General features: G+C 37.8%; 1 non-coding gene across 1 annotated transcript; it reads left to right on the forward strand.

Annotated features, from left to right (window-relative positions):
- Window positions 1–9,927: 9,927 nt before the first annotated feature.
- On the forward strand, window positions 9,928–10,035 carry LOC112760308 (small nucleolar RNA R71). Its single transcript, XR_003180755.1, has one exon. It is a non-coding gene; the product is annotated as a small nucleolar RNA R71 (small nucleolar RNA).
- Window positions 10,036–14,674: the final 4,639 nt, after the last annotated feature.

Consider the following 14,674-nt stretch of genomic DNA (forward strand, 5'->3'; position numbering starts at 1 on the left):
TGATGCTGAGTGTTGTTTCCCTTATGACTGCTGGTTGTATAATTGCTCATTGTTGTTTGTTGCTAATTGGCTTGGTTTGAATTGCCTATTGTTGTTTGTTGCTATCTATTGGCTTAAATGTTCATTTCATATGAGTTCACATGTGATTACTGCGTGTTTAATGTCAATTATTCATATAGAATCTGAATTGATTGTTTGAATTTGGAAAATGGCCAATTTACTGCTGAAATGCTGCCGGATTTTTTCCTAACCATATTTCATGAAATAACATTGTTTAATTGATGCAACAAACTTCTATTTGACGATTTCTGTGTCAATAGAATTTTGTTTGCTAAATAGTTTTGGAAACTCTTCAAGGGTGTGTTTGCAAGTTTTGGTCATGCTTATTATATTCTTTGCTTGTTTACAATGTTGATTCACCTATATGCATTGAATAGTTTGAGTAAATCTTCAGATTGACCATAAGCTTGGTTTCCATTTGAAATTGAGCCCTATTTGCTTGCTTTCACAAGGTTGATGATTTCTTCACCCTATGAGGCTAATGTGACTCATTTTCTCTATACCCAAATCACCTTTAGTCACATGGTGCACAAAATTTTCAACTCTTATCTCAACCTTGTGAGCTTCATGGCTCATTGAAATTTGGTGTTTGAATTTCATTTATGTGCATTGTTCATTAAAGTTTTGATTTTACCAACACCAATTCATACAATTCTGGTGATCTTTACATTGATTGATAACTTGTTTTCATAATTGGTTGTTTTTGGCAATATCATATTTCATCATCAATGACTATATGCAATTCATGGTTGTGAGTATGCTTGCAACCCTGTTTTGTACACTTCTTTTAATTGAGCCGATAACTGTCATATCACTGATTTTTGCACTAATTTCTAACTCTAACTTGATTAACCAACTGATTTCTTCCTTTTGTTTTGAATATAACTATTTTAATCATTCTTTTGAATATGGCATTTCTTAGGCTCAATGAACAAGTTTTGTGCAATTATGGTTTGAATTCTTGGTTTGTGACTTGGTTTGAATTCTAAATTCTGTTACTTGCATTTCAAGAATTCTCTTTTCTTCACTCACTTCATGAATATGTTTTACTTTGAGTGCTTTATATCTACTTGGCTAACTGCTTATATCATATCATAAATGTTTTTCAGGATGTCAGACAAAGGAAAAGCTATAGCCACTACTTCAAAGAAGAGAAAGCGCTCTAAAGCCTCTACCCCTTCACCTTATGCAAACTATGCTAAGAATCCCCTGAATGAAGTGGACAAAGAGAATCAGTTACTCCCATTCACTGACCCAATCAAATTCCCCAACCTCTACTGTGACCTTCGCTTCCCTAAATTCCGGAAGACGAACCTGAACATTGAAAAGTAGCTGGTCCTTCCCAATGATGTGAGACGCGCCATAAACACCTGCATTCTGGAGTTGGGATTGGACTTTGTTGATAGATATTTGGGGAGGATAAACACTTCATGGGTGAGAGAGTTCTACTATAACTTCTTTCGTTCCACTCTTGATTCGGTCCAAGTGTGGGGTAGAGAGATTTTGATCACCGAGGTTGCTATCGGGGAGGCATTGCTTTGCCGACCTCGTACTGGTGACTCATGCGCTTGTCAGCAGACAGAGGTAGCTATCCACTGCATGACTTTTGATTATGAGGCGCTGAAGCGCGTGATTGCCACACCTGACTCCCCTTGGGTGATGGATTATGGGAACAAGTAGCCCAAGGGAATGCGTTTCACTTATCTGTCGAGAGAGGCTAAGACTTGGCAGCATATATTCGCCCATTATGTCCTGCCCACCACTCACTTCTCAGAGATTCCGATGGATATGCTGGTTCTGATTGGGTGTGTGATGGAGGAGAAGGAGGTAGACTTCCCCCGGTTGATCAGACAGAGTATGTGGCACGCGCATATCCGTAGTCTCTTGCCATTCTCTACACTGGTCACCAGCATGATTGAGCTGGCTGATGTCCCGTGGGAGGACGATGATGTGACACCACCACCCCCAGATGAGGACGACAAGGAGATTACCATTTCATGGGGTGGGTGGGTGCACGAGAATCTTCCACCCAGACGCTGTTCCCGAGCCAGAGTAGTGGAGGAGGTAGCTCAGCCCTCATCATCAGCAGCAGCAGTAGGAGCCCCCGCTACTTCAGCAGCGGCAGCATCCTTACCACCACCACCTGCACCTGAGCCGACTTACCTGTTGGTACAGCACCTATTTTGCTTCATGGAGCGCAGCGAGCATCGTATCATGCGACGTCTTGATCGCATAGACCAGGTGTTCATATCACAGGGCATCGAGCTACCTCTACTCCCGGACTCTTCCGCCTCCGACGAGCAGGATCAAGAGGAGGAGCATACTGAGGAGCCGATTCAGCAGGAGGCACCACCAGAGACACAGGCCACCACTGAGGTCCAGCAACCTCCTGAGGATCCACAGCCTGAGCTACAGCCTGATCCACAGCCTGAGACACAGCCACAGACAGAGCCACAGCCTGAGCCACAGCCCGGCATGATTGTTGACCCCATCCCGAGCTTCAGCAGTAGCATCGAGGACGATGCTTCATCCTAAAGTGTGGAGAAGTCACCGTTCGTGACCTGTGTATTGCATTTATATGGTGAACTTTCAGACATCTATCCCTAGTTTCAGCTACTTTATCTTTATTTTATTTCATACTTTATCTTTGAGATCATTTCGGGATTACTGTATATATTTGTTATTGTGCATACCCTTATTTTGGTTGTTACATACTTTTATTATATATGTGTATATTTCATTTTGGCTTGTGATTGTGATTAGGAAAATATATTTTGGAATGTTAAAACCTAGTTGACCCTTTTCATACAAGAGATGTATTTTGATTGAAAAAGGGGATAAACTAGAGAAATTTTTTTTAAAAAATTTTCTAAATCACAACCTTGCATTAGAATAAGCTTAGTCAATATGATGAAATTTTCCAAGAATTCCATTTCTAGGGTACCACCCCAATTGTTTTAAATTTTTTTTAGAACTTGCTTGATTAATACACCTTGTGGATCATGTTTTGAGCAAAGAACACAAGCATGAGAGTTTTGAGCCTAATTTTGTGGTTACATCATATAACCACTTATTTTCATTCTTGTGCGCATTATTCTCTTCCTATGATTGTAATCCTTGATTTGTTTGATTCTTTATATCCATTATTTTGTGTATACATGCATTTATATGATTGAGGCTATTGTTCAATTAGCTCACTTACCCAAATAGCCTACCTTTTATCTTCTATTGCTAGCCAATTTTGAGCCTATGCTTAACCCATTTGTTCTTAATCGTAGCACATTACAAACCTAAGTGAAAAATAATAAATATCCCTTGTTTGGATCTTTGATTAGCTTAGGCTAGTGAGAGTGTTCATCATTAGAATTTGGGAAAGTTGGGTACATTGGGTAGAGATAAAAGCATTATTTGTAGTTGTGTGAAAATTTTGGGAATTGGGTGCATACTCATATATTAATCATATGTAAACCATATGTATTGATATCCTTGTATATATTTTAGCAAAAAAAAAAAACTAGAAAAAGAATTGCAATAAAAAGGGAACAAATTGTCCCAAGGTTTAAAGTTCAATAAATTCAATGCATGTATGCGGTGATCAAAAGAGAAAATATGAGTATGTGTGGAAAAGTGAAGAATGGATAGCTAGGTTTGTTTAGAATTGTATAGGTTGTCATAGGTTAGGTGAGAAGTTTAAGTTAATCAAGGATCCAAATTTCAAGCTCACTTGACCATATGCATCCTACCTTAACCCTAGCCCCATTACAACCTATGGGAAAGTCCTCATGATATTTGTATGCATGCATAAAGTAATTGTTGATTGTTAGATGAAAAACAAATCTTGGAAAGCATGATTGGGGGAGAATTGAGTGAATCAACCCCATACACTTGAGTGCCTAGAGCGGATACACATCCGGCGAGGGTTCGATCGCTCAATTACATGTTTCCACCCATGATCATCTTTTCTTGCAAGTTTGTAAAATCTTTCAACGATTCAATCCAATTGTGGTTTGCTTTGATTGCTATTGCCTTAGCCCTTATGCTTGCATATGTATTCTGGGAGATTGATTTATTTTGACTAAGTCATTGCATTCAAGTAAATAGGTTACCTATAGATAGATTGCATTTAGTTAGTTTGCATTGAATAAAAGTTGATACTCTTTACTTCTTTCTTGATTTTAGCATAAGGACATGCTTAGTTTAAGTGTGGAGAGATTTGATAAACCCCAATTTTGTGGTTTATTTTGTGCTTATTTTAAGGGATTTTATCACATTTTTCCACATTTATTCAATGAAATAGCATGGTTTTGTGATTTTCCCTTGAATTATGTTTAAGTGTAAAAACATGCTTTTTAGGCCCTTAAATTGGTGATTTTGATTCACTTTAATTCCATTGGATGCCTTGATGTGTTTGTTAAGTGATTTCAGGTTCATAAGGCAAGTATTGGATGGAAGAAATGAGGAGAAAAGTATACAAAGTGGAGAATGCATGAAGAAACAAAGATTGTGAATGCATCAATGGGCCCGCACGCGCACAAGGTGCGCATGCACAGAAGTGATTTCACATAAGGACACGCATGCGTACATGCCACGTACACGCGGATGAAGAAACAGCCAATCGACGTGCACGCGCACATGGCGCGTACGCGCCGATACTAGCACGTGACCCACTTAAAGGCAAAACGCTGGGGGCGATTTCTGAGCTGTCCAGGCCCAAATCTAACTTCTTTCTGAGCGTATTTCATGCAGAATTGAAGTCCAAGCAAAGGGGGAGTAATTAGTTAGTCAACATGAGCCTTTAGTTAGTTTTCTAGAGAGAGAAGCTCCCTCTTCTCTCTAGAATTAGGTTAGGATTAGGTTAAATTGTTGTAGATCCATGTTTAATTCCTTGCTTTCATCTTGCTTATTTTATAATTTCTCATGTCTAAGTCTTGAACTCTTTAGTTGTAATGTTAATTTCTCATTTTGTCTTCCTTTGTAATGATGAACTCATGTTGGATTTGGTTTACAATTAATGCAATTTGATGTTGATGTTTCTTTCATGTTGATCTTGCTTGCTATTGTTGAGTTCTTGCTTATAATAGTTATGGTTCTTCTTAATTTTAGAATTTTGTGATGTTTACTTTTATTGCACATTAGGTATTTGATGTAATGCTTCCTATAATTTTTGAGTAGCTCTCTTGACCCTTAGCCTAGGTTGAGGGGATTAAGTGATCTTGAGTCTTTGGGCTTCATTGAATTGGTAATTCTAGAACCCTTGGGGATCGATTTGATAACCATTGACTCTAGCCTACTACTAAGTTAATTAGTAGCTAGGTTGGAACTTATGGATTGATGTTGATCAAGCCATTTGATGTACTCCAAGCCTAGGAGTAGATATTACGTACTTAAGGCCTTAGTCAGTAGACTTAATGAGCTCGGTTCCGCATGATTATCAATGTTTGAATTGTGACAAGGATAGTGATCTCGATTACCTAAGTCTTAACCACAAGTCCTTTATCTTGCTTTCTTTAATTGCTTGTTTGATTTATGCGTCTTGCTCATTTATTTTATTGCCCCTTTTATCAACCAAACCCCCCTTTTACCCCTTGCATTCTCATAGCTAATAGTTGACCACTTCATTGCTATCCTCGTGAGACGACTCGGAGTTTAAATACTTCGGTTAATTCTTATTGGGGTTTGTACTTGTGACAAAACCAAAAACTTAATTTGATGTGAGAATTGTTTGTTGGTTTGGAGCTATGCTTACAACGGAGCAATCCCTTTCTTTAGGAAGAAAATCTAGACCGACAACAATCTCTGTTCACCAAATTAATGGCGCCGTTGCCGGGGATAGCAATGGTGCTATGTTATTAGCTATTGTATATATTGTGAATAGCTTGATGTTTGGTTTGTTTGTTGGCTTTTGCTAGTTGTAGGATTTTATTTTCTTTGTTTCTTATTAGTTTTATTTTTGTCTTCTCTTCCACTATGAATTCTCATCACTTTGGCTATGAGTGTAGTTCAAACTATATTGTAGGAAATGGAAGCTTTAATAAGGATGTGCATCAAGGATTTGGAAATCAAAGATGGGAGGAACCCCAAGCTCGAGAACAACCTTCTTGGCAACAACCCCCTCTGAACTCACATGGGTATAATCCTGATCCTAATGCATACCAATCCAACGTGTGTGATGACCCTTATTGTGATTGTCAACCACAACCACCACATGCATATAAACCCCATCCGCAACATAATTTTGAACTACCTCACTCACAAGCCTACTACCACCATTTACCTCCATATGACCCCAACCCATACCCACCATACCAACCACCATATGAACCATATCTAGAACCACCACCTTCCCAATACCAATACTCCCATGAACCACAAAGTCCATACGTACCACCTCAAGAATTTCACCAATATGAACTACCTTCCAATTACAACAACCTTCCCTCAAACAAGGAACCTTCTCTTCCACCATCATCTCCCGATGAAGCCCCCATGTTGGAATGGAGAGATCTTGAATCTCATATCTTAAGGCGACAAGAGGAGGATGAAAAAAAGTTTGTAGAGTTAAGAACAAAAATGGCTATCATGGTAGAAGCCATTCGTAACATGGTCTCATCCCGCCTAAGCCTATGCGCTCAGGGTGCTCCCGTTGTTGAATGTGGAGAAGCAACCAAAGAGCTTAGTGAAAGAGTGAACTTGAAGCTCCACGGAGAGGAGGATGAGTCAAGACAAGAAATGCAACAAGAGGAAGAGGTAGAAATTAATGAACAAAAGGAAGTAGTGGTTGGATGTTTAGGATATGTTGAGCACATAAAGGAATCTCAAGTTGAAGAGACCTTTTCCACGAAGTTTGGAAGAGATGTTAAAGAGGAGAGTGATGTTGAGGAAGTGGATAGAGAATCGAAGGAAATTGATCAAGAAGTGGATTCCATCATTAGTGATTTTTTGTCCACATTGATCAGTCCTCTTGATGATCTTGTTGAGCCTTCTTCTAATAAATTAGAAAGCAATGTTGAGGAGGACGTGCAACTTCCAAGGTAATTGGTGAATGACGAATTGGAAGAAGTGTTCCAAGCAACAAGCCCTCCTATCTACGATGATTCCGCATCAACATATGACCCCTTTGAGTTTGATGAGTCCTTCCCCATTGTGCTTAGAATTAATGACGAGGTAGACTTCACTAAACCTCCTATCTATGATGAGAGTGATGGGGAAGAAATAGAAGAAATTGGTGAAGAAGAGTGTAAACTTGAAGAAACTTGGCGAGAGATAAAGCTCGAAGAACCCTGCCAAGTGGTGGAAAACTATAGAAAAGGATTGACGGGAGTGGAGCGTGCTTTGTCAAGATCATTGGGAACTCGTCCACCTATGTTGTCATTTAATCCTTCATTTGAGTGGGTAAAACTTCTAACTCTCAGTTTTATTAACCCACTTGAATATGGTTTGCTTGAGACGGATGGCCAACTTAGGGTGCTTTGTGGAATTAAGCGAAAAAGGAGGATGTTTAGTGGTTGGCGTTGTAAATCTAGACTCATTATGGTTGGAAGCTCAAAATTGAAGAGTACGGATTGGTGTAATACTCAACTAAATGGGTCTAGGAGTATAGTTTGGTGCTTTCACGAGAATTCAACTTTCTTGCCACCCAGACAGAATCAAGGCGATCAATTAAAAGATGGGTGCAAAGATAGGATATGGGATCCTGGATCACACCATGAAAACTAATGTTGGGAGCTCATGTCTTGGAGAGAACCTCGCCAATGCGTGGCGAAAATGGTTGGAACTTCTAACAACCAATTGAAGGACAAGCATTCTTGGAGGTTCAAGGATGGATACAAGCATTAATGGTGCGCAGAAATCGTGACGGTTCTATTCCTTGGTAACGGCGCTAAAAACTTGGTATGCACATTCATAATCTTAGTTCTTTGTCACAACTTCGCACAACTAACCAGCAAGTGCACTGGGTCATCCAAGTAATAAACCTTACGTAAGTAAGGGTCGATCCCACAGAGATTGTCGGCTTGAAGCAAGCTATGGTCACCTTGTAAATCTCAGTCAGGCGGATTCAATTGATTATGGAGATTTAGTAATTAAAAGATAAATAAAACGTAAAATAAATATAGTGATACTTATGTAATTCATTGATGAGAATTTCAGATAAGCGTATAGAGATGCGTTCGTTCCTCCTGAATCTCTGCTTTCCTGTTGTATTCATCCAATCATTCATACTCCTTTCTATGGCAAGCTGTATGTTAGGCATCACCGTTGTCAATGGCTACATCCTGTCCTCTCAGTGAAAATGGTCCAATGCGCTGTCACTGCATGGCTAATCATCTGTCGGTTCTCGATCATACTGGAATAGGATCCATTGATCCTTTTGCGTCTGTCACTACGCCCAGCACTCGCGAGTTTGAAGCTCGTCGCAGCCATCCCTTCCCAGATCCTACTCGGAATACCACAGACAAGGTTTAGACTTTCCGGATCTCAAGAATGGCCGTCCATGGATTCTAACTTGTACCACGAAGATTCTGATTAAGGAATCCCAGAGATACTCATTCAATCTAAGGTAGAACGGAAGTGGTTGTCAGGCACGCATTCATAAGTTGGGAATGATGATGACTGTCACGATCATCACATTCATATTGAGGTGCGAATGAATATCTTAGAATCGGAATAAGTTTGAATTGAATAGAAAAACAATAGTACTTTGTATTAATTCATGAGGAACAGCAGAGCTCCATACCTTAATCTATGGTATGTAGAAACTCTACTGTTGAAAATACATAAGTGATGAAGGTTCAGGCATGGCCGAATGGCCAGCCCCCAAAACGTGATCAAAGGATCAAAAGACAATCCAAAGATGTAAATACAATAGTAAAAAGTTCTATTTATGCTAAACTAGTTACTAGGGTTTACAGAAATGAGTAAATGATGCAGAAATCCACTTCTGGGGCCCACTTGGTGTGTGCTTGGGCTAAGCATTTAGCTTTATACGTGTAGAGGCTTCTCTTGGAGTTGAACGCCAGTTTGTAACCTGTTTCTAGCGTTTAACTCCACTTTGCAACCTGTTTCTGGCGTTTAACTCCAGAATGCAGCATGGAATTGGCGTTGAACGCCAGTTTGCGTCGTCTAAACTCGGGAAAAGTATGGACTATTATATATTGCAGGAAAGCCCTGGATGTCTACTTTCCAACGCAATTAAGAGCGCGCCATCTGGAGTTCTGCAGCTCCAGAAAATCCACTTTGAGTGCAGGGAGGTCAGAATCCAGCAGCATCTGCAGTCCTTCTTCAACCTCTGAATCTGATTTTTGCTCAAGTCCCTCAATTTCAGCCAGAAAATATCTGAAATCACAGAAAAACATACAAACTCATAGTAAAGTCCAGAAATGTGATTTTTATTTAAAAACTAATAAAAATATACTAAAAACTAACTAAATTATACTAAAAGCTATGTAAAAACAATGCCAAAAAGCGTATAAATTATCCGCTCATGTAATTCACATCTGCTATTGCAGGGTTCTCAGGATCATAAGCTTCTTCTTCAGAAGAGGCCTCTTTAGTACTGTTGGATGATTCCTTCAATCCATTTAGACTCTGAGAGATCATATTGACTTGCTAAGTCAATATTTTATTCTGAGCCAATATGACATTCAGAGTATCAATTTCAAGAACTCCCTTCCTCTGAGGCGTCCCATTACTCACAGGATTCCTTTCAGAAGTGTACATGAAATGGTTATTTGCAACCATGTCAATGAGTTCTTGAGCTTCTGCAGGCGTTTTCTTTAGGTGAATGGATCCACTTGCAGAATGGTCCAATGACATCTTTGATAATTCAGACAGACCATCATAGAATATATCCAGGATGGTCCATTCTGAAAGCATGTCAGAAGGACACTTTTTGGTCAGTTCCTTGTATCTCTCCCAAGCTTCATAGAGGGATTCATCTTCCTTTTGTCTGAAGGTTTGAACATCCACTCTAAGCTTACTAAGCTTTTGAGGAGGAAAGAACTTGGCTAAGAAAGCCGTGACTAGCTTATCCCAAGAGTTCAGGTTGTCTTTAGGTTGAGAGTCCAACCATATTCTAGCTCTGTCTCTTACAGCAAACGGGAAAAGCATAAGCCTGTAGACCTCGGGATCAACCCCATTGGTCTTAACAGTATCACAGATCTGCAAGAATTCAGTTAAGAACTGAAAAGGATCTTCTGATGGAAGTCCATAAAACTTGCAGTTCTATTGCATCAGAGAAACTAATTGAGGTTTCAGCTCAAAGTTGTTTGCTCCAATGGCAGGGATTGAGATGCTTCTTCCATGTAAATTGGAATTAGGTGCAGTAAAGTTACCAAGCATCCTCCTTGCATTGTTATTATTTTCGGCCATGTCTCCTTCTTTTTTGAAAATTTCTGTCAGATTTTCTCCAGAGAGTTGTGCTTTAGCTTCCCTTAGCTTCCTCTTTAGAGTCCTTTCAGGTTCAGGATCAGCTTCAACAAGAAAATTCTTATCCTTGTTCCTGCTCATATGAAAAAGAAGAAAACAGAAAAGAAAATATGGAATCCTCTATGTCACAGTATAGAGATTCCTTTATGTGAGTAGAAGAAGAGAAATTCGAACACCATGAGGAAGAGAGGCTTCGAATTTTTAGATGAAGAGAAGTGTTAGTGAATAAATAAAATAATTAGAAAGAGATGAGAGGGGGAGAGAATTTTGAAAATTAAATAAAAAGAAAAGAAAAATATTTTTGTTTTTTAATTAAAATTAAAATTAAAATTCGAAAATTAGAAAGAGAAATGAAATTAAATTAAATTAAAATTTATACAAATTGTTAATTAAAAAGGAATTTTGAAAAAGAGGGAAGGAATTTTCGAAAATTAGAAAGAGAGAGTTAGTTAGGTAGTTTCGAAAAAGATATGATTGAAACAAAAAGATAGGATTAGTTTGAAAAAGATTTGAAAATCAATTTTAAAAAGATAAGAAGTTAGAAAAGAAGTTAGAAAAGATTTTGAAATTGATTTTGAAAAAGATGTGATTGAAACTTATTTTGAAAAAGATTTGAAAAAGAAAGATTTGATTTTTGAAATCAAAGTTGATTAATTGACTAACAAGAAACAAAAAGATATGATTTTAAAATTTAAAGGTTGAACCTTTCTTAATAGGCAAGTAACAACTTGACATTTTTGAATCAATCACATTAATTGTTAGTAAAAGATTTTGAAAATATGAAATAGAAATAAGAAAAAGATTTTGAAAATTAATTTGAATTTTTTTTTGAAAATATAAAAGAAAAAAATGAAAAAGATTTGAAAAAGATAGAATTTTTAAATTGAAAATTTAATTTGACTCATAAGAAACAACTAGATTTTAAAAATTTTTGAAAAAGTCAACTCAAATTTTCGAAAATTTATGAGTGAAAAAGAGAAAGATATTTTTTTGATTTTTGAATTTTTAATGATGAAAGAGAAAAACATCAAAAAGACTCAATGCATGAAAATTTTGGATCAAAACACATGATGCATGCAAGAACACTATGAATGTCAAGATGAATACCAAGAACACTTTGAATGTCAAGATGAATACCAAGAACTTATTTTTGAAAATTTTGAAGAAAAGAAAAACATGCAAGACACCAAACTTAGAAATTTTTAATTTTTAGACACTAAGAATTCAACAATGCATATGAAAAATAAGAAAAGACACAAAACAAGAAATTTTAAAGATCAAACAAGAAGACTTATCAAGAACAACTTGAAGATCATGAAGAACATCATGCATGAATTTTCGAAAAATTTTTAAGAAAAATAAAAGAATGCAATTGACACCAAACTTAAAAATTGACACTAGACTCAAACAAGAAACATAAAATTTTTGGTTTTTATGATTTCATTAATTTTTTTGGTTTTTTTTTTCGAAAATAAGAAATAAAAAGCTTAAAATTAAAATAAAATTACCTAATCTGAGCAACAAGATGAACCGTCAGTTGTCCAAACTCGAACAATCCCCAGCAACGGTGCTAAAAACTTGGTGCCCAGAAATCGTGACGGTTCCATTCCTTGGTAAGGGTGCTAAAAACTTGGTACGCACGTTCATAATCTTAGTTCTTTGTCACAACTTCGCACAACTAACCAGCAAGTGCATTGGGTCGTCCAAGTAATAAACCTTACGTGAGTAAGGGTCGATCCCACGGAGATTGTCGGCTTGAAGCAAGCTGTGGTCACCTTGTAAATCTCAGTCATGCGGATTCAATTGATTATGGAGATTTAGTAATTAAAAGATAAATAAAACGTAAAATAAAGATAGTGATACTTATGTAATTCATTGATGAGAATTTCAGATAAGCGTATAGAGATGCGTTCGTTCCTCCTGAATCTCTGCTTTCCTGTTGTCTTCATCCAATCATTCATACTCCTTTCTATGGCAAGCTGTATGTTAGGCATCACCATTGTCAATAGCTACATCCTGTCCTCTCAGTGAAAATGGTCCAATGCGCTGTCACTGCATGGCTAATCATCTGTCGGTTCTCGATCATACTGGAATAGGATCCATTGATCCTTTTGCGTCTGTCACTACGCCCAGCACTCACGAGTTTGAAGCTCGTCGCAGCCATCCCTTCCCAGATCCTACTCGGAATACCACAAACAAGGTTTAGACTTTTCGGATCTCAAGAATGGCCGTCCATGGATTCTAACTTATACCACAAAGATTCTGATTAAGGAATCCCAGAGATACTCATTCAATCTAAGGTAGAACAGAAGTGGTTGTCAGGCACACGTTCATAAGTTGGGAATGATGATGACTGTCACAATCATCACATTCATATTGAGGTGCGAATGAATATCTTAGAATCGGAATAAGCTTGAATTGAATAGAAAAACAATAGTACTTTGTATTAATTCATGAGGAACAGCAGAGCTCCACACCTTAATCTATGGTGTGTAGAAACTCTACCGTTGAAAATACATAAGTGATGAAGGTTCAGGCATGGCCGAATGGCCAGCCCCCAAAACGTAATCAAAGGATCAAAAGACAATCCAAAGATGTAAATACAATAGTAAAAAGTTCTATTTATGCTAAACTAGTTACTAGGGTTTACAGAAATGAGTAAATGATGCAGAAATCCATTTCTGGGGCTCACTTGATGTGTTCTTGGGCTGAGCATTGAGCTTTATACGTGTAGAGACTTCTCTTGGAGTTGAACGCCAGTTTGTAACCTGTTTCTGGCGTTTAACTCCAGAATGCAGCATGGAACTGGCGTTGAACACCAGTTGGTGTCGTCTAAACTCGGGAAAAGTATGGACTATTATATATTGCTGGAAAGCCCTGGATGTCTACTTTCCAATGCAATTGAGAGCGCGCCATTTAGAGTTCTATAGCTCCAGAAAATCTACTTTGAGTGCAGGGAGGTCAGAATCCAGCAGCATCTGCAGTCCTTCTTCAACCTCTGAATCTGATTTTTGCTCAAATCCCTCAATTTCAGCCAGAAAATACCTGAAATCACAGAAAAACACACAAACTCATAGTAAAGTCCAGAAATGTGATTTTTATTTAAAAACTAATAAAAATATACTAAAAACTAACTAAATTATACTAAAAACTATGTAAAAACAATGCCAAAAAGCGTATAAATTATCCGCTCATCAATAAACCACCTTGACAAGGAACCTTCCAAATGTCCAACTTAAGGACTTAAACTAAAAGTGCTTGGTGGGAGACACCCCACCATGGTAAACTCTTTCCATTCTCTTGTGGATATAATGAATGAATGAATTGGGTTCCATTGTGCACAGCTCTTTACTTCATAGTATATTTTGTTTTGCTTGCTAAGATGTTTATACATTCTATGTTTTGATTAGGGATGATTTTTTGAATTTGAGTTTTTGCTTGGATTGCAAGTTTCCTCAATTTATTTGAAAAATTCCCAAAAATTCAAAAATATGTTTAATTTTGCTTCTTAGCTAGTTTTAGAGTCTTAGAGGAGATTGGGAGGACCCTGAAAAAAAAAAAGGAATCATCTTCGCGAATCCATACTTCATAAGAAGCTAGAGGAGGCCCTAAAGGTAGCGGCAGGAGAGACCCTTGAAGATGAAAGAATAGTTGAAAGGAGTTATTATAGAAAGGAAGACATCAAGGAGGAGTCTGATTTTGTACTAGAGCAAGTGGAGAAAGCCAAAATTACTGAAGAGGAAGAAGTGGTTGAAGACTTAAGAGATGCTGAACCTCCATGGGAAAGTCAAGTTATAGAGCCTCCTTTAAAGACGTTTGAAATAGATGTTGAGGAGGGTGTACAACCTCCAAGTCATAGCCTGGTTGAAGACTTTGAAGAGATTGATCAAGAGATGGACTCAATCATTGATGAATCCTTATCTACAATTGAATCATTTCCCATTGGACCTGACATGTAGATTAAAGAAGAAGAAGCACAACCTCCCATGCCCTTGGAAAGCAATGAAGAGGAGATTGAATTGGAAGAAAGCTACCAAGAGGAAGAGGTTGAAATTGAAAAAGCTTACAAGGAGGTGGAAGAATTCAAAGAAGAGCACAAGGGAGTGGAGCTTGCAAGATCATTAGAAACACCTCTCCCAAAACCATTACCATCCAATACAACATTCAAGTGGGTAAATCTCTCATCTCT

Source organism: Arachis hypogaea, chromosome 16 (assembly GCF_003086295.3).
Source record: "Arachis hypogaea cultivar Tifrunner chromosome 16, arahy.Tifrunner.gnm2.J5K5, whole genome shotgun sequence".
Classification (NCBI taxonomy): Eukaryota; Viridiplantae; Streptophyta; class Magnoliopsida; order Fabales; family Fabaceae; genus Arachis; species Arachis hypogaea.